Source organism: Neofelis nebulosa, chromosome 9 (genome assembly GCF_028018385.1).
Source record: "Neofelis nebulosa isolate mNeoNeb1 chromosome 9, mNeoNeb1.pri, whole genome shotgun sequence".
NCBI lineage: Eukaryota > Metazoa > Chordata > Mammalia > Carnivora > Felidae > Neofelis > Neofelis nebulosa.
The window spans coordinates 15138981-15160991 of NC_080790.1; positions in this window are offsets into that span (position 1 = coordinate 15138981).

Below are 22011 nucleotides of genomic sequence, written 5' to 3' on the forward strand. Positions count from 1 at the left end.
ATGTTGGAAGGCTCTGCTTTGGAACAGAGGGGATCAGCATGTCAGAGAAGAGGAACTCCGTGCCTGGTGCAGGGCTGTGAAAGCATCAGGGAAGATGTGTTTCAGCAAAGGGAAGAGTTAGGGAATTTAAAGTTTCCTCTCCATAAGGGTAAGAAAATTCCCCTACATAAGGCCAGATCTGGCCTGTCCTCTTTTTTTTTTTTTTTTTTTTTGGAGGGAATGGGGGCATTTTTAGTTTTTATTTTCCCAAACAGATTGTTTTGAATTAAAAAAAAAAAAAACTTCTAATATTTACTTAGAATCTTGCTAGTTCCTAGGAAATAAAATTAACATGGCATAGAGGAAAGGACACTAGTGTAGAAGTCAGGGGACCTGTGTTACTGACCTGACTCTTCCCCTCGCCAGCTGTGTCTGCTGCATGTTTTTGTGAATAAAGTTTTATTGGAACACAGCCACACTTATTTGTTTACATATTGTCTATGGATCTTTGCCTATTGAAATATCAGAGCTGAGTAGTTGTGAAGCAGACCACATAGCCCACAGAACCTAAAACATTTAACCTATCTGGCTCTTTATAGAAAAAGTCTGCCAATCCTTCCCCTATACCAGTAGGATGAAAAGAAATGTGTTGTTATACCATATGATACTGCTGACATTTGACCGTTTTGATTTTTAAAACAGCCATTTCATATCATTCAATTTAATAGTTCATTCTTTAAAATCTGTGTTTCAATATCCATCTCAAAACCATTTCATCCATAAAGGTTTACCCAGTTCTTCCAAACAGATGGGAGCACTCTCTTCTCTCAATCCCCATAGAACTTTGCTCCTATATTTGGCTGCTTTTGACTCTGTAATAGTCATTCAGTGTATAGTTTCTCATCTACCACTAAAAAGTACTATCATAGGCTAAACTGTGTCCCCCAAAAATTCATGTGGAAGCCTAACCCCCAGTACCTCAGAATGTAGCTATATTTAGAGACAGGGACTTTATGTTTTTTTAACGTTTATTTATTTTTGAGACAGAGAGAGACAGAGCATGAACGGGGGAGGGGCAGAGAGAGAGGGAGACACAGAATCCCAAACAGGCTCCAGGCTCCGAGCTGTCAGCACAGAGCCCCACGCGGGGCTCGAACTCACGGACCGCGAGATCATGACCTGAGCCGAAGTTGGATGCTTAACCAACTGAGCCACCCAGGCGCCCCCTTTTGTTTTTTGTTTTTTGTTTTTAATTTTTTAATGTTTATAAACTTCATTTTGACTTAATCACTTCTTTAAAGTCCCTGTCTCGGGGCGCCTGGGTGGCTCAGTCGGTTGAGGTTGAGCGTCCGACTTCGGCTCAGGTCATGATCTCGCCGTCCGTGAGTTCGAGCCCCGCGTGGGGCTCTGTGCTGACATCTCGGAGCCTGGAGCCTGTTTCGGATTCTGTGTCTCCCTCTCTCTCTGCCCCTCCCCCGTTCATGCTCTGTCTCTCTCTGTCTCAAAAATAAATAAACGTTAAAAAAGTTTTTAAAAATAAATAAATAAAATGAAGTTTATGGGGTGGGCCCTAATCCAATATGACTTTTATCTTTATATGAAGAGGAGAGTAGGACTCACAGAGAGGCCCCAGAGATTGGTGTGCACAGAGGCAAGATAATGTGAGGACACAGCAAGAAGGTGGTGGTCTACAAGCCAAAGAGTGAGAATTAGAAGAAATCATATCTGCCAGCAGCTTTATCTTAGATTTCGAGGCTCCAGAACTGTGAAAAAATAAATTTCTGTTGTTTAATTATGTGGTATTTTATTTCTGGGTGTTTTGTTGTGGCAATCCTAGCAAACTAGTAATCATTCAAGAGTAGATATTATTCCTTCTTTTTCTTTGCATTCTCAATGGCATCTGGAGCCATATGTCTAGTATTTGCTGATTAAACCTCACAGAATTGAGTGAAACAAGATGTATAACATGATGTGTCTGAGGTTTAGAATATTGATTTTCCAAAATTCCTAGAGTGTAAATAAGAATTTTCCACATGGAAATATTCTAGAAGCCTCTAGAATGGCTCATTCAGCAAACATTTATGAAATGCTCAGCACAAATGTCAACTTACACAGCTCTGATGATTTACTGTTTTCAATGAAAACTGAAGAAGTACACTATCCCTTTCTTGGTCTACTCAGGAAGAGAGAAGAATAACCAGAATGCCGGATAAGAACTCTGTCAATTAGAATAGCAGGCCCTTGGCAGCCAATCCTGAATAACAATCTTCAGGGGAGACCAATAATGAACATTAAACAGAAATATTAAATGTGTAGTTCTAATTTACATTCCAGATGTCAGAATCTGCAAAAATGGGCAAGGCAACAAAGATCAAACAATTTGAGGAGCCAAAGCCTTCCTGGTTTATCCACAATCTGTTGAGTAAGAAGTAAGAAGGGTGACTGCTTCACACGGGACTGCAGCCAAACCCAACCTGAAAGAACTCGTTCTGCAAATATCTCCCAAATGCAGAAGCTTTCCTGATTGTTCATTTCTAAACGAACAAATAAAAGGTTTCAGTATGAACAATGTCCAGATGCCCCAGAAGCCTGCTCTGTTTGCCAATTCCACTGACCAAACACACATTCTACTCCTTTTAGATTTCAATGACAGCACAGAGTGAGAAGCATTGTTTTATCTGCTAAGGATTTTACCAACTCAAAGCTTGATGAGCAGATAGCCAAGGAGACACCACTGGGCATTCTGATGGATTGGGAAATCAGAAGTCATTGAGCATTGTCAGTTCTGATCTTTCCCAGACCCATACATTTCACTCAGGGAATTCCCATACAATTATGGGAAAACCTGAACCACATTATCCCTAACCAAGTCCTAGTTTTTAGTGGTGTAAGAAACCTCCTCCCTGAACACAGCAAAGGCTTATAAACACATGGCTGCTGTGGTCTAAATTCTCAATAGAAGGGTGCTTAGCTTTTCAGTGATAAGTTTCTGAAGTGTCTGTGGGAAATAATGCCTGGTCACCAGTTTGCCCTTGGCCACTAGATCAAGAAAAAGAAAAGTGTTCCCAAACTGATACCACAAGCCTTTCTCCTCTGTGTGAGGTGGGATTTTTCCTAAGAAGTTGAAATTCCCATTGTTAGTCCCTGGTGTTCAATAGAAACATGACTTGGTAACTCCAAGTAAACAAATCATAAATCATTTCATTAAATCCACATATAAATGTCACGAAGGTGGATGTACAGAGCTATACGTATCTGTACAAACTAGATGGGACTAACAATGAGATTGTTCAATTAATTAAATAATCTGGACTTTAGGGAATTTTTTTATACAAACTTATCACCATTATACAAATGAATAATTATCCTGGTAATTTCCAATCTTTTTCATGGCATGTAGTAGATCTTTGGGAATGACAACACATGTGCAATCCAGGGGCCTGACTCTTCAGTGCACTAAATCCATATTTCTTAAAGACAACATTCATCACATTACCCTCGTATCCCCAACACCCTACTGCCATCCCACCCAAAACTTTCCATGGTCCTTTATTCCCAGCCCCATTAAAACAAAACTTCATCTTCCATATTTTTTTGTAGTCAAATTCCCCAATCCTCTCTGAAATACATCTGCCATTCACATCAAGAAAGGCTCCTTCATGTCTCCAAAATAACAGTGTTTACTCTTGAGTCTTTTCCTTTTATTTCTTCCTGCCTATCATTTGAAGGATTTCTTCCAAACTTCAAACTCCAGTTCAAAATGTAATTCCCTGAAGTTTGCATTCTGCAAATGACACCTCACACTCATTCCTATAGCATTAATCCTCTATACCCAATGACTGAGCAATTAAGTATATTTTGAAATACTCTTGTTTTGTAAATTTTGGCCAAGTCTCACTAAAATGCAAATTTTGTTCACTGTTGTAATCTTAGCACATAGAATAGTGCCTGACACATGAGACGACTTGATAAATATTTGTTGAATGAATAAATGAGTAAACATGTCTCCCTCGTAGAATCTGGAATCTCTCAAGGGCAAGTACTATATTATTACCCTTTTATTTTTACTTCCCACAATCCACTGTGGGGTGCATCCTATTTACCAAGCACTAATAATTTCTCTACTGCCCAGTAACTGAGAAGTCACCCAGAAGTCCAACCACAGACTGTAGTTCCATATGTCAGCTTTGAAGATGAATACCATGAAATGACTATGCCACAATGGACACTGCCTAAATTCTTCCTGGGGAGAAAAGAAAATGAATGAAAGGAAAGAGAGAGAAAAAGATCTGTTAAGATTGGAAAGAAAATAATTATCCTTAAAACTGAAAATGAGAGCATCCATCATTTATGGAACATGGTCTTTCTTAATCATCATGTTTCATACAACCATGGTTAGGTCCAGCTACATCTGCTCTACACAGAGCAAAGCTTATTAAACATATCTCTTCAGGGGCACCTGGGTGGCTCAGTCGGTTAAGCATCCAACTTCAGCTCAGGTCATGATCTCATGGTTCGTGAGTTCAAGCCCTGTATCAGGCTCTGTGCTGACAGCTCAGAGCCTGGAGCCTGCTTCAGATTCTGTGTCTCCCTCTCTCTCTGTCCCTCCCCCACTCATGTTCTGTCCATCATTCTCTCTTTCCCTCAAAAATAAAATGAACATTAAAAAAAATATTTTTAAATATCTCTTCAGATTCCTATGTGCACACATACTTCTGAAGTAGACAAGGCAAGTATTATTATACCCATTTCATGGATGAGGAAACCAGTAAGTTTGTCTTGTCAATGTGATACGGAGACTAAATGTTAGAGCTAGTTTGCTTCCCATTTTTTTTCATGATGCTTTTTACAAAGATCCATAGTCATAAAGATAATTTCATTGTCTACTCACTTTCCATGTTTTCGAAGCTTTCTATTTTTGTCTCTTTGGTACTCCTAGTGGTCTCTACCTTTCTTCCCCCAATTCTCATGAAAATCTGAACATTGCTAAGTGGCCAAAGCAAATTGTAGCAATTCTGAGTGTAGCAGGGTAACTCTCTGAAATAGCAATCAATGCATTATTGCAAACTTTGTTTCTTCATGGAATCATTACCTAAAAACCTAGATTTTCATTTTTGAACTGACCTTGTTGCTTCAGGGAAGGACAAAATACAGAGAATAGAAGAACTGAAGTTTGACTTTATAGTTCTAAAATATACTAAGGAAACACAGAGCATAACCTCAAGAGCCAAGGCTTTCATTGTGAGAGCCAGGCTTTTATGTTAGAGAACAGGTTTTCTGAGTCTTCAACAACTTGGATGGAATTAGAATACAAATCTTATACTATAAATAGTAGTATAAGGAAGAAGGCAGATTTCCTTCCAAAAAGTATATAACTTTAATCTGCTGGAGGGACAAGAGAATTGAGATGGAAAAGTGGGCATGATTTAGTAGTCATTGCACAGATCTCAAAGAAGGGGTTTGTGCCTCTTTCTTCCCTTCATTTATGGCCAGGCCCAGCCCCAAGGAAGCTGAAAAACGGTAACTAGATATAAAATGTAACCAGAGAGGACTGGCATCTCACTCCCTGTCCAGCAGCTGAGTTGAGAGCCTCTCTAATATGACCTCTCTGATCTCTCAGTGCCGTGAATTAAGAGAGAAAGTTGGGACCAGTCAGGAGGAAAGAGATTGAGACCATCTTCTGAATGTCCACCAGCCCTAGGGATGCAGGAGAGCATCCAAACAAACCCTGTGTCTTTGAGGGAGGTTTTGGATCAGAAAAGGACTGACAAGGGGTGATCATCAGCGGTGATGGCATGGGTGGGACAAACCTGAAGTCATGGACAGACCCTGGACATCAGCAGGAGAGACACAGGTCAGTGTCATTGTGCATGAGGCAAACCTCATCAGGTGACCACAAAAGTCAATGACAAGTATGCCACCTCCTTGCCCTAATCAGCTACATGCCAACCCCTCTGAAAACATTTAGATGCCACTCTGGGCTGACAAACGATGAAGGGGAGAACACTGAGTGACTGGACTTCCATTTAAGCCTGCCTATAAATGATGAAAACCCCTGCTATCGGGCAGAAAGGGGCTCAAGAGAATAATGTTTGCTTCCAGAAACTTCAAGAGCGTCACAACTTGGCATACCTGCATTTCTACCAGGGACACATGCAGAAGGTGATGGGCTGGGAAGGATGCAGACTACTGTAGGACATGGAGCCAGCAAAGGAATGCCAGATCCATTTCAGAAGCTGGGTCTGTCTTCAAAGGGTTTTGACTCGCCGACCTCTGGCTGGCCTGCGCCTTCTCCTCAGACACACCAGACAGACGGGTAAACACAGATCACAAGTGGACCACATGTTCCTATTCTTCTTCCAAGTGCTGCATGGCTGTGGGCCTCCCCCACTCCAGACTTTTCATCTAGGTCCTCCTGACTGACGCTCGGGCCCCACAGAAGCTCCCCTTCCCTCCCCTCAGCCAGGCAATGGCTTAGAAGACAGCAGTCCCATTTATGGGGCTTCCCTATATTGGCGAAGACCTTCACCTGCAATTTCTCTCATATTCATAGTCTACAGGGTCTGAAACCCTGACTTTGTTCATTGCTTTCAACAAATCACTTCCCTTGCTGGTTTATCCCTTTAAATGCTGATGCTCACAGGTAAATGCCCTGGTAAGTCCCTAACACTTCACTATGAAGAGGTTCTTATATTTCTTTCCCTCTATGACATGGGTGACCTTGAGAAGCAGAAAAACAGTGAGGTAAGGAAGAAGGTGAGGACCCTAAAAAGGGGGAAAGTGGGTCCAGAAGGAGGAGTTTGGAGGAGCCAGAGGGAACTCTGCCTATCATATTTCTTGAGGGTAAGCCCAGTTGTGCAGTGAATGGCCTCTCTATGCAGCTAGAAGAAATGGAAGTCCATTTCAGAGACAAGGAGGCCTGATGGAGGATGGAGGAAAGGAATGGGGACACAAATCCTTTCTCATATATTTCTATTCCATGCTTCCAAGTCAGCCAAACTGCTCAGCCACTGTTTCGGAATGGTAGTGCTGAAATCTCCATCTTACATTGATTTTCTGAGCATTCCACTCTTAGCTGAAGTTTAAATTCTTCTGCAAATAAGGACATGACTCCTTACACCAGCATAGCACAGAAGCTCGTAGAGAACTTTTCTCTCTTCTCTGGTCCCTTTTGCATCACAACACAATAAAGGTGGCAAGTGGCTCCAGTTTGAGCCTCCAGAAATTAACTTTCAATTGTTACTTTCGGTGGAGAAGGAGCAAGGGAGAATGAAGGGGATCTCTGAAAAGTCCCTAGGAGCAATAGCGGATGCACCGTGGGGAAGGGCGGCCCCAGGGGCCAGGAGTAGTGGCTGGAGAAAGCCCAGCGGCCTTCAAGAGAGCATCCTTGGAGACCATTTCAGTTCTCCTTTCACACCTGGCATGCATTTTATATGGTACCAGAAAAAGGATTTTTACTCTTAAATTATGCATGTGGATTTGCACCTTTATTCTATCAGAATCAAGCTAAATGTTATTCCACAACACTCCATATAAACTTAATGATACAACGTGACTAGAGCTCTTTCCTGAAATATGACATTCTTCAGGGACCCTGAAAGTATTAAAGGGACTGGATGCCAGGGCCAAATCATACCCCTAGAGTCACATAGAAGTTCCACAAGTACTTATATACCAGTGACATATATATTCCTTGCTTTCTGTGAATTCGATCAGAAGGTTTATACGCAAAGCCTGTGAAAAACCAGAGGTATCATGGCCTGGGGTCCGGGAGCCGCCCAGATCTGGGCAGAGCAGTCCAGAGCCATACTGAACTGCAGAGAACGGATGCTGGTCAAAGAGAGAGAAAACTTATAAGATTTAAACTAAAAAGGAAGTTAAACTTCCACCACTGTGATTCCAAAATATGGCAGAATTTATGAAATTAGAAAATCTATTTTGTATTGAACTCAATGAATCTTTAAAAAATTTTTTAATGTTTATTTTTTGAGAGAGACAGAGCATGAGTAAGGGAGAGGCAGAGAGAGGGAGATGTAGAATCCGAAGCAGGCTCCAGGCTCTGAGCTGTCAGCATGGAGCCTGACATGGGGCTCAAACTCACGAACAGTGAGGTCATGACCTGAGCCAAAGTCAGACACTCAGTCAACTGAGCCACCCAGGTGCCCCTCAATGAATCTTTTTCAATCACCACCGATGGATAGCTATTTTTGAAAATAAATTCCATTTTGTTGACCCAGTATAAGAGATTTGGCAGAGTAACTTAATTCAGAATTTTTTAAGTTACAAATATTTTCTCTTCATTTTCCAGATTTAATTTGCATTTGGTCTGCTCATGATATAATTGAGTTCATTTGAGGCATAATACTTTATATGAAAAATATATATACTTGTATATATAACATTATATATGAAATATGTAAGTACATATATAAGGCAGGTATCATCTATAATATACGAATATATATATATATATATATATATATATATATATATATATATATAATGTAAATACATGTATATGTGTGTGTATATGTTTCCATGTATGTACATAGGATATTTTGGAGAAGGCATTAAAATAGGAATTCTTGAGGGCTGACTGACTCTATCACTTATTATGGCATGCTAGCTGCCACTGACAGTCTATGTGGCCTTGGATAAATTATAATCTCTCTGGGCCTGTTTATTCATTTAGAAAATGGGTATTACCCATTCTCTCAGTATTACTATGAGTAGTAAATGAGACAACAAGTATGAGAGCAGTTCTTTCTTAGACACTCATTTATTTTATATATTGGTAACAGAGACATATATCCTATTTGCCTTTTTTTAAATCATTTTTTAAGAGTCTGAACCCTACAGAGCTGGGACAGACTATCTGTGACTCAGTTACTCAAATACTCAAAGCTTTCTGGGACTCCAATGGCAAATCAGCAGTTAGCAGAGGTTCACAACACTCAATCTTCACTTACTAAAAGTTTCTAATGGCCTATCAGTGCTCTCCATAGCACTTTTTGTGATGATGGAAAGGTTCTATATTTTCACTGACCAAAATGGTAGCCACTAGATGAAACTGGATACTAAGCTTTTGAAATAAGATCAGTGCAACTGACAAATCAATTTTTAGTTTGACTTCATTTTCATGAATTTGACTACAAATAGCCACATGTGGCTAGCAGCTACCACACTGGACAGCGTAGGCAAGCTAAAAGCTTAAAATAGCTATATTTTAAGTACCGTTCCAGAGCTTATATTTCGTTAGTACCTTATACCACCAAGAACGTGCAGTGTCTGTCTCCACAGTGACTTGCAACCCTATAAAGGCAGGAAGCATGTCATGAATTAAAGCACACCGAGCATTATAAACACACAGTGCATACCACCCCTCCCCCCATTCACATGGCAGACGCTCACTCCCAAAGTGGAGCCACCAGAAGGCAACACTTAATCAAAAGGAATGAAAAGCCAGTGGTGGGATTTCCAGAACCGAGGCAGGAACATGGTGTTAGGAAAAGAATCCTCCTCAAAGGATTTCCTATAGACCACTTCCCTCTCCACCTCCATCTATGGCTCTGTCATCTCTCCTGCCTCTCACGCTCCCCACTCATACATACCTGATGGCCCACTAACAGGGACCAGGAGAGGCACTGCCATGGCCGAGATCGGGCCACTGTGAAGATGTGAACTTTTCTAAAGGAGCAGAGATTGCAGTAGCTGCAGAACATTCTGGATTGTGTGTGTGTGTGTGTGTATGTGTGTGTGTGTGTTTCTTTCCCTTTTCCTTAAACAGCTTTAATTACAACATTGAACTTGAGACTGATCATTATTTCATCATCTCTCAATATATTCATACCAGCACAGACAAGACTCCCAATGTCAACACTGTTTGCTTTCCTTTCAGAGCAAGACACGTTCAGTCCTACACTATCACACATTTAGAGCAGATGTTCCTAAAAAGGATAAACCAGGTGCTTAACATATTTTATTCCAAGGGGTAATTTTAGAAATTATTGCAATCAATGACCTAATAATAATGGTGGTAATGATGAGGCCAAGTTATTATTACCTATTACCTTTAATCATCGACAGCAACTCGATTGGACATAATTGGAGGCATCATCATAAATACCATGCAGCAGATGGAAGATGAGGGCTTTGCATTTCCAGGACTAAGTGGGAGGGTTAATGATGGAGCAATGGGCACAAAAAATGGGCCACTTATGTCCAAAATGCACCCTGCACTTGAATCTTCCCCGATACCCATAAAAACAGAGTTAAAATTGATAGAGATGGAAGCAGCCAGACTCACGCTAATTTTGGAACAGCCTTCTCCACATCACTCATTGCAAGACCCCAGTTCTGCCCCTACTTCCATCCCTGTGGGGTAATGGTGGCCTTGTTTATTTGCTCCTTTCAATTTCATCAGCACAAGAAAAATAGAATAATAGCCTGTCCTAACCTTTCCCTAACCTCCTTCATTCTAGAAAAGCATGCCTCTAGGGTGGTTTTTACCTTTTGAAAACATGCAAATGCTTTGGTGAGTCATTTAGCATTACTTTACTGTTTGGCATGAAATAGAGTAGGAAACAACATCACCTCCTATTCGATAACTCCACAAAACAACCATTTCCTACATACTCGTGACTGCTATATATGTGCAGAATGCACATGTTAAGACACCTTGGGTGTACAAAGGGGTAACTTCATCTAGAGAGAAAAGCCTGGGATCTGGAGTTTTGTAATTGGGGTTCAATTCCTACAAGTACCATTTACTGGGCCATTATACTGGACACATTACTTGCCCTCCGTGAATCTCTGTTGCATCAACTGGGAATGGTTAGTTTGGGTGAGCAGGCTCCTCTCTGACAGCCAATGACACTCCATGCTTTTCTCCACAAAAGCACACTTACCTCAAGCCTACAGTTGTGGATTTGCTTTTCCTTCCCACAGACTCTGAAAGGGTACTGTACTGGGTTATTCTATTCACTATCCCTGGTACCTGCTCATGAGCACTTTTTATATCTCTAGAGGAACTTGCAGTGTAGGTGGGCAGACAAGACCAATGCCCACAAAACAGAAGAGAGACACAGAGCCAAAGATGCAATATAGAGTCAGGACGATCAACGTGACTCAGAATTTCCAGGGAAACCAATTGGAAGTGGGATTGAACCACAATTTGAAGGCTGTGCTAGAATCTTTATGGACAAAGACATTCTCCAAATTACCTTGCATGCTCTCAAGCAATTAGCTTCACCTCTTCACCCTTTAGTTCCACATTAGTCAAATGGCAATAACATTGATCCTTAAGAACTATACAGACATGAAATAATTCTTTTCTATTTTTTAATAGATGTACTCATTTGAGCTCAAAGACAAATACCATATAAATATCATAATGGTAATCACATTGAGGAATAGAATCGTAATGGTGCAAACATTCATGTAATGTTTCATGTTTATGGTCTTTGAGGGAAGTTTTCATGCAAATATCTCTAGATGAATAAATACATATGGTCCATAAATATGTCCAAAAGCACTTTTCTCTGTTGGACCCACACATGCTTCATAGAACTAAAAACAAACTCACTTAAAACTTTTATGGAGTCATAGTTTAAAAAAAAAGAAAAGAAATCAGAATTCTCATTAAAACCAATAGGAATTTGGTATAAAAATTAATAACAGGATACAAGCTTATAGAATCTTATCAATAATATCTTTACAATCCACTGGGCTCTTTGAGATGTGCCAAACATAACCAAGATTTACTGATGGATATGATATTTGTGGGCATAAAACTTTATATGTGTTTTTCTTTGCTCAATTAGTAAATCTCATCTAAGTTAATGTTGTCATGAGATTTGACTTAGCAATGGTCAGATATCACAGTCAAAGTAGACACTTCATTTGGACTATCTACTGACATGCTCTAATTCTTTACTTTATTTCATGTGATTATGGAAATTCAGCCAAAGTAACAATCTCTAATTTGAAAAAAAAAAAAAAAACACTTACTTTACAACTGTAATGTACCATGTACTGTGAGAGGTATGAACAGGGATAGAAATATGAATAAGAGCATCTCAGTTCTCAATAAGATGACCTCTTAGTTGATAAAGGGAGTGGAAGGGAGAGAAGACCAGCAAACAAGTACAGTATACCATAGAAACAAGTGAAATGAGAGAAATAAACTCAGGGTCATATGAAATCTCCAAGAACAAATGGAGTCTTTTCAACTGGGGTGATGACCAAGGAGCAAGGGTTAGTTGGGTCATAGGAGGCTTTGGACCAGAAGCATTAAGAGTCTTGTCAATGCAGAACACAAGCTTGAGCGATGAGAGGGAATCAGGAATAGGGAAAGCAATTCGCATTCTTTGATGTATTCTCCCAGCAAAGAAATGTTGAGAAATCAAGCCAGAAAAACAGAGTGGATCCAAATTCCTGAGGGTGCTGAATATCAGGCTAAATATTTGCAACTTCACTTAGTGTCATGAGAGACCACTAATTAATGCTTTGTCGTTATTCAACCTCTCACATCTAATTGTTCTCCAAGCTCCATCAACCCTACCTTGTATGCTTACTGCAGCACCTTCTTCCTAGTGACCCATGTAGTGCCCCTCCATTTCAGGACAGACCCCATCAGGCTCCCCATCTCCTCTCCTACCCTCAAGCCCTCAATCTTAAGTAGAAATATAATTACATCATCCCCCAGCTTAAAACCCATCAGTAGGCTTCTCTCTCCCGTAGGATAATGTCCAAACACTCAGCATGGTGCACAAAGCCCATTATCTTCTGAACTTTACTCTTAACCTCCTCAAACACACTACCTCTGTGACTCCTGCATTTTGACCTGGAATTCATCACTGTTTTATTAAACATTATGACTTCTCACATCTCCATGTGAGAGCTTCCTTGTCTGTGAAATCACTACTGATCTTTGGAAATTCAGCTCAAAATTCTCCTTCTCCGTGAAGCTGTCCCTGATAATCCCTAGGCTCACCCCTCCTACTGAGTTCATACCTCCTCTGTTCTCCGTGGTAGCACCACACAAGAACTCTGTGACTACACCTCTCACATTTCTTGGTATTTGTTTGCATGACTGTTTTCCTGCTACACTGGGCACCGCCATTTCTTACTGTACTCTGCAGTCCTAAAGCAGGCATTGGATACGTAATGATTGGAGAAACTAATTCATATATTTTGACCACACCAACTTCCTGAAAATATCCAAGGCAGTCAAAAGTAAAGAGCTTTAGAAAAATGAATATGACACTGATGTATTAGGTAAATTGGATGGGAGACGGCAAGCTTGGAAGGAGGGGGCGAGATGATGGGTTCTGCTTTGAACATGGAAAATACACCGCTGGCATCCGCTGCAATCAAGGCCTGCTCTCGAGGCTGTGAGTGGTTTGGATCAGACAGGAATGAGGAATTAACTCTCCCTTCTCACTTCCCAGCCCAGCCTACCATCGCTTTTGATAACTTCCTCCAAGACAACTCGGAATTTCTTTAGTCCTGTCTCTCTTATCCAAATATTTCCTTGAACAAGAACACAAACGGGCACGTTTTCAGATCCTGTGACTCTGAATGTGTGTGAGCTCAGGGAGAAGGAAACAGAAAGTGATTTGCAACCTGGCGCTGGAGGGAGAGCCACTGTCAAGGGGGCCAGGGATTGTTTTTGTTATTACTGCTTTGCTTTAAGCCCGGGTCTGTTTATTGTTATTGTCTTGTCCCCTCACTGATGCTCAGTCCATTTCCTCATCACAAGTGTGAAAGGAAACCTGGCAGAAGTTACCAGAACGAGAGTTCCGAATCAGTAATGGATTCATCCTGAGATACAGCACGGCATCTGTTAAATATTTGGAGACGCTGTCCATCCTGCCTTGAGGGGCACTTAAGCAGGCAGGCTCCTCTCTCCCTGGAAAGCTATAAAACATGGAGAGTTAAGAAGTGGCAGGAAAGTGCTAGTGATGCCTGCTTGAAGGAGCAAGTGCTAGGACTTGTAGGATGCATATGTTTGAAAAGGAAAGACTGGCACTTAAATTTAGCACGTGTCCCTGAACTCCCATGTACACAGAACTTGAATCAGGACAACAGAGCCCATGCTCACCATGTAAACAGAAATGTTCATTTGCATAAGCAAGTTTCATATGCTTCTTTTATGGATTTCAGATTATTCTCTTTTAAAAGTTTTTCTTTCTCTTTCCTTCTTTTTTCTTAAGTCACATTAAATGAGTTTTCAAAGAACCTTCATGGAAATGCTTATAGCTTCTAGCCACAGCTGGTCTGGTAGGGGTTCCAATGAAATATCAGAACCTTTCTTCCTCCCATAGTATGAAAGCTTACCAATGAAAAAAATCAACACCAGAGCAGAGAAGGCGAAGATGGAGAGAAATAGGAGAGAAGGGGGAGCGAGCAGAGGAAGAGATGCTTTGAGATAAATGGGAAAGGAAAAGAGAAATGGGAAAAATGCTTAGGAGAGGAACAGAGGACAGAAAAGGAGCAAGCAAATAAAAACATGTCCTTAAAGAAAAAATTACAGATTACAGAATCCCCTTTAACTCGATGGTAAAAAGAAATCCTGAAGCCAAGCCACAACAGTTGCAACAAAGACAACTTTTTTTTTTAAATCCCATTTGGAAATTCAAGAGGTTATCAAAGTATCAATTAGCAAACTTACACTTTGAACATTTTAACAACCAAACTTATCATCACTATGAAGGGAGTCAGAAAAGATGCATATAAGAGGAGACCAGAAAAACTGGGAGATCAACAGAACAATAGAAGGAAAGAGAGCAAGAGAAAGCCAGGAACTAAACAAAAGTTGGAATATTTGTTTTATGAAGTATTAATAACTTGCAAAGGGCTATTTGTCATTGCTGAATTTAGAAATTTATTATCCTATATTAACCAGAGACCAAACTGTCTAGAGTCATTGCCTCAGAGTGTTTTTAAAATGTGCCTTCATCAGGAAGACAGTGACCCAAGTTGACAGGCAGCCTCACACTGAAAGGGGAGAGGACAGGGCTCTAAATCTGCCAGTTCCCATGCTTACTACCCTGCTCATGGCCAGAGAGTTAGCCTAGGGGCCCTGGGGAGGCTGTGAAGTTCCAAAGAGTTTGGGATGGGAAGGGAGGAGTGGCTGTAGAAAAGAGGATGAGAATTTATTATCAGGACCTTTGGGGGGTTTCATATAAAAGTCCCAAATTAACGTTTAATACTTATGAAATTCTGTGCTGTCACCCGTATTCTTAACTTTATTGCTTTGGTGTTTGCTGAGCCCTTTCCATATCACGAGGGACTAATCTATGATCTTTGCAATTTCATTAACATGACATACGGGAAAAAAGTGTGTGCTTTCAACTTCAGGATGAGTCCTAAGGAGGCAGGAAAGGGGGCACCATCACCCACTCTTAGACTCCATATGTCTAAGAGAATGAGAATATAGAAACATCTTGGAATTTTGTGAACCATCCGGAATGCCACCATTAAGGAGCCATGGTGAGCTCCCTTGCCCTGCCCACTCCATGCCCCATCTTGCACCATCAGCCATGGCTCTGGACATGCCCAAGCCCCACTAAACTGCTCTTTAGATGACCTCCTCCACCTAGTGGCTTCCTCCAACAGGTCTCAGTTCAGCTGTCACTTCCACAGGAAGGCTTCCAGACCACCCAGATGATGTTATGTATCCTTTCCCCATGGGTCTCCAGAGCATCCTTGCTAACTTCTTATAGCACCTGTCCAGTGCACCATACCTCCTGTTCACCTGCCTCTCCCTCACCAGAATACGAAGCCCTTGAAGACAGGCACACATACCTGCTGTCTCTTCACATCCAGTAAGGGTCTGGCACCCAAAATGCCTTTTGAATTAATGAGTAAATGGGATTTGAAATCATGTCTTGACTCTACAACACTCATTCTTTCTGTTTTATCATGGCGCTCGAGACAAGGCAGTACTGTACAATGGTTGCAAACTTCTACTCTGACGTCCAGAGAGTGACTTTAATTCTCAGCTCTGCCCCTTACGAGCTGCATGCCTGGGAGTAACCTACAACAGAGATAAAATATGATCTATCATGTACGGTTGTGACGGTTGAACGATTCGACGCAGGTGACTGTGTAGTACCTGCTGCGACAGGGAGCACCCTGTAAATGTTGGCCATTGCCCTTACCAATGTGAGGAGAAGGCCAGTGTGCAGTCATGGCTTTCTACTTAGTACTTCGTAGGTCCTCAACTCCGAACTCAGCATTTGGCCTGTGTTGACTCATTTAACCTCACAACTCTATGAGGCAGGCACTATTACAGAGCTTTTATGAAGAAAGAAACTGAGGCCAACGAGAGACTAAATCACTTGGAGCCCATATGTGGCAAAGCCAGAACACGAATCTAGCAGTCTCTTCGCGCCTGTGAGCCAGGAATATCCACGCGGCCAGAACCACAGAATGTTACAGAGGGGAGGGAATACAGAGACGGTCTGGTAAACTCCAATTTAGATGAGAGTCTTAAGGCCTGGAGAATTAAAATGTCTTGCTTCCAGATCACACATTTAATCTGAGAAAGTCCATGAGCATTAGGAATTTATACAGTGCTTGAACATTTTGGAGCTCTATCTAGCAAAGGAACTTTCCTTTGGAAGACCCAAGGCATACAGCCTGGCAGGTATCGAGTAGCTCCTTTGTGATGCTGTTTTATGATTTAAATGTTGCTAATCCCAAAGCATATGGATTTGATTTTTCTTTAAATGTTCATAAGTTTAGAAATGAAGGGAAAAGAGAAGAGGCCTGCAGATGGAAGTTTGAGTTTTTTGTTTTTCAAATCCAAGAGGATTTTTTTTTTTAAGTTTCAAATGCTAGACAACAATTGGCAGGTTTTGTTCAGCTCTGCCCACCCAGTCGGCTTGTGAACGTCACCGTGGATTGGCCTCTTCTGTCTTTGCTTGGGAGCTACCCTGTATGCAGTGAATTCCTTTTGTTTGTGAACATAGCACCAGCTATCAAATAAATTTCTCCACTCCAAACTCTGATAAACAGCTCCCTTTTCTGACCAGTTTACAATGACTTCCGAAAACTCCTTCAGATGCACTGTTAGAGGCACTCAAAAAACAGCTTTGGATGCAAAGGTGAAGCTTCTGCACTAGCACATAAAGCTGTGTGTTGGAGGGTGAACAATGAATAAATAAAAGTTAAAAGCATTCTGATTCTGGCTTTCCCTCCAACCTGCTGTGTGACTTTAGTCAAGTCCTTAAATGCATCTGGGATTTGGTTTCCTGATCTATGAATGTGACCCTCAGGATGACCCTATTCCCATCTTCATTTCTGTGAGAACTGAGACAATGGATGCAAAAGCCTCTTGAAATATTTAAACATCTTAAGCATGTAACATTACACAACCTTCCAAACCCTCACTCCTCTGCCCTTACCCTGACTTCAGTCTTCTCCTCCTTCAAGACACAATTCGAGAATTCAAGGAAGCCTCTACAAAGCCCCTATCCTCACACATAGCACATCACTTAGTAACTACCTGGTCCCACATCTGCCACTCTGCAAGACCAGGAACCTACTCCTAGCCTTTATTTTATTTTATTTTATTTTATTTTATTTATCCTATTTTATAAACAGTCACCAAAGGCTTTTTGAGCACATATCCAGCACTCATAGATGGCAAGGACTGGAAATTAAAAGATGGCGAAAACTCAGCCCCTGTCCCCAAGGAATTCACAGCCAACTGGAAGGAACATCGCAACTGAGTATAGAAACTTCAGACCCATGCAGGGCCCCTTGAGAGTGGAAAGGACCTTTGCTGCAGGCTGTGAGCCACTCTTCTCCCATGCCTGCTAAAGGTGTGTTTCTAAATTTCAGCAGGATCTCCAGCAGAAATTAGCATTAAATCTAGCTCCCCTTCCTTCAGAAGGAAGTTTACTATCACCACCCACCAAGCACTAGTGATGTGCTCCAGGCATTTCTCTCAAATTCCGGTGACCAAATAACTTTGGCACTGTTGACCACACACCCAGGTGGTTCGACATATATAGTCCTCATAACGGCAACTAATGAATCATTCCCTGTGGCTACATAAAGAGCAAAGCCAAAGTTGCCTCTGGCACCCTCTGTGAGTTACAGGCCTAGCTCCGAGGAGCCACAAGTTAAAGTCTTAGCTACTTCAGCCTGTTTCTTTGCATAGTCACATCTAGAAATAAAAAGCTCTTACACCCCCAGCATACTTTACATGTTACAAAACACCTCCACACCCATCATCCTATTTGATCTTAACAACTACATGTTGCAGTGAATAGAGCAGGGATTATTTCTCTTATTTTATAGAAAAGAAACTGACACTGGGTAACTGAGAGTAAAACCCGAGTTGGTGGACTCATAAGCCAGTGCTCTGGCAACTACAGCATACTGCAGGACGCTTGGATTGCCCCTACTTTTCATGAGTCAGTTCAAGTCTGCAAATGTTCCCTTAGACCGGGTTAACATGAAGGCACTGTGCTGGGTGCTGGAAGGAGGAAAAAGAGCAAGACCACCCAATTTCTAGAAACACCTGTCTGGTAAGAGATGCATAAGACGGGCATACAATTAACTACATGATGGGCAAAATGAAGCAGGTGCCAGAAAAACACTTGAAGGTTTGTGTTTGTTTAAATAAAGGTGAGTATAAGCAAATGGACATAAGCCAAAGTGCAGGTAGGAGTCAAGGGCTTGGGGGGTACAGAGCCATGGGAGGTTTTGTCCCTCCAGCAGAGACAGAGAGGCTTTGGGAAGATAAAGGCTCTGGAGCTGGCAGGTCATTGCTGCCATGTGTCTTGCCTTCATGGCACCGGCCAAAGACACAGTTCATGCACTCATGGCATTCACAGGTAACTGGAGCAGTGATTACCAAAGCAAGACCCAAATTGCTGAGCAGTCAGTAGAGGTCCTAGAAGCTTGGAGGAGTAGGAGCCTCATACTCTAGTTATCACCAGAGAGGATTTCAGCAAGGAGAAGGAATTATATGGGGCTTTATTGATGTGACTGACTTCATTAGCCAGAGAGGTTCAAACTCAAGTTCAACTGTGATTACATAGGAATGTCTTAGTATCTCTGAATTCTCTCTTATATCTATTTTATGGTCACTTGTCCATTCACTCAGTTCACAAATATTTATTGATTACCCAATGTATGTAGGATCAAGGGTTAAGTGCTGGGGATCCAGTGATGAACAGAAAAAGACAAGCTTCAAGAAGCTTACACTCAGGTGAAAGAGACAGATGTGACCTAAATAACTTCTCCCAAATCAACAGTTAATCACAATTATAAAATCTATAAAGGAGGGGTTACGATGCTAGAGTAAAACAGGGGTATCTGAACTAGTCATGGGTCCAGGAAGACATGAAGTTGTGATCTACATGCTGAGTTGGATTAAATTAAATTGAGAGAAGAATGTGGAAGACTTAGAGGCAGAGAACATAGCCTGTGAAAAGGCCCTGTGGTCAACAAGGGCAGTGAGCATAGAAGGAGCTGAAAGAAGACGAATGAGGGATCAACAGCAGCATGGGAGAGGAGGCTGCTGAACTCTGGGGTGGTCAGCACGAAGGGTTTCAAGAGGATGGGCAGTGTGGTAAGCTTAGACCACATTTTGCCCCAGGATCAGACCCCACAGTGGCTAAAATCTCAAGAACAAATTGGAAAGAGGCAGGTATGGATGCAGGGAGTCCAGTTTGAGGCTTACTGCATAATCTGGTCAAGAGTTAATAGGACATTAAGGGTGCCTGGGTGGCTGATTCGGTTAAGTGTCTGACTCTCGGTTTCAGCTCAGGTCATGACCTCACAGTTTGAGTTTGAGCCCTGAGTTGGACTCTGCACTGGCAGCATGGGACCTGCTTGGGATTCTCTCTCTCCCTCCCTCTTTCTCTCTGCCCCTCCCCCACTCACATTCTCTCTCTCTCTCTCTCTCTCTCTCTCTCTCTCTCTCTCTCTCAAAATAAATAAACATTAAAAATTTGCTATTAAAAAAAGAGTCAATAGAACATTGGACTGGAGTGGTAGAGGGAGAGAAGAAAACAGGTGGATGAGTTGGAGAGATTTTTAGGACGTATTATATCCAACTGACATACTGTATCTGGGGATGATGTGAGGGAGGCATCAGGATGATTTTTACTACATTCAGTCACCCACTAGAGATACATATATGGTGAGCTTTGTCTTCGTTCCTGCATGTCTTTTCTCTGGCTCATTATAAGATTTTCCCTTTATCATTGTTTTTGAAAATGCCATTATGATGTGCCTTTGTATAGTTGTCTTCATGTTTCTCATGCTTGGAGTTTATTGAATTTTCTATGCTTCAAATTTCTGCTAAGTTCACACACATTATGTACTATTATGTCATTTTGATAAATCGACTACTTTATAATAATGTAACATCCCTTTGAAGTCTGTTTTGTCTGATATTAATAGAGCTACTCTGGCTTTCTTTTGGTTAGAGTTTGAGGGGTATATTATTTTCCATCTTTAGACTCTTAGCTATGTATTTAAAGTGGATTTCTTATAAAGAGTAGATAGATTTATCTTGCTTTTTTATCCAATCATTGGTAATCACTGCTTCACACCCCCCTCAGATTTATTGAGACATAATTTGCATGTAACATTGTGTAAGTTTAAAGTGTACAGTGTGAGGACTTGCTATACATATATATTGAATCACTGCTTTTCAACTGCAGTGTGTAGACCAGTTACGTTTGATCTAATTATTGATATGGTAGGACAGAAATCATCTTGCTAGCTGTTTGCTAATTTGTCTCTTCTCTTCTTGACAGCTTTCTCCCCTCTTTTCATGCCTTCTTTTTGATTATTTCTGTGCTCATTTTATCTGCACTATTGACTCATTAGTTATACCTCTGCTTTAGTGTTACTTTTTAGTGGTTGTTGTATGGTTTAATGCATCTCTAACTTGTAAATGTATGTTCTTTTTCTAGCTGCCTTTGAGATATTCTCTTCACCTTTGGGCTGCAGCATTGTGAAGATGATGTGCTTAGGTGTGCTGGTAAGGGTAATTAATCTGCTTAGGGATCCACTGGGCTTTGGGGATCTTCGGTTTATTACAGTTCATTAATTTTGGAAAACCCTTGGCCATGAAATTTTCAAATATTTCATCTGCTTTGTTCATTTCTTCTCCATCTGGGACTCCAATTTCACATCTGTCAGACTTTTGATATTACCCCACAATTCATGGGTGTCCTGTTCTCCTCCTTCTCATGCCCCTGCTCAGTTTTCCTCATTGTCTTTCAGTTTGGTTGATTTCTATTGTCTTAACTTTGAGTTCATTCATTTTTTTTTTCTTCAGCTGTATGCAATCTGCTTATAAACTCTCTTTTTATATATAGTTTTCAGTACTTCACTCAAAGTCTTAATCTATGCTTACATGTTGTCTACATTCTCCAGTGGCTAATATAATTAATAAATATTAACCACAACTATTTCAAACTGCAAGTTTGATGGTTCCAACATCTGTATCATCTCTATTTTTTATCACTTCATGGTGGTTTTTTCCCCCCTGCTTTTTCATGTTTTCCTAAATTTTATTGTTCAGAAGAGCAATACAGATGAAGTTTACAAGTCTATACATGCAAGAATATGCATGACTCTTCAGACAGGCCATTAGTGTGGGGAGTTGATTCAGTCTAATGGATCTATCTGGGTTTGGGCTTTTTAAGGCTATAGTGACCTTTGGCGCACCGTGGACTCAAATCCATCCAGGAATGGGCTGCTGCCACCTTGTCCTCTGTGTGCGTAGGGAAGGCTGAGCGGTTTTCCTCAATGCCCTTGCTCTTGGCTTTCAACTGTCCCTGGAACTCTGCACCACAAGGGCTCTGCCTCAACACTCCTGACCATCTCCAGCCAAAGACATGGTACTCAGGGCTGGACTCATAGTAGGGGTTCTTGGTTCTCCGACCCAGACTTAGTCTTAGGCAGGTCCGGTCCACCAGGGTCTTGGGGATTGAGGGTTTTTTTGTGTGTTCCTGCCCTTTTCCTCCCCATGATCACTAGATTCTGCCTTTG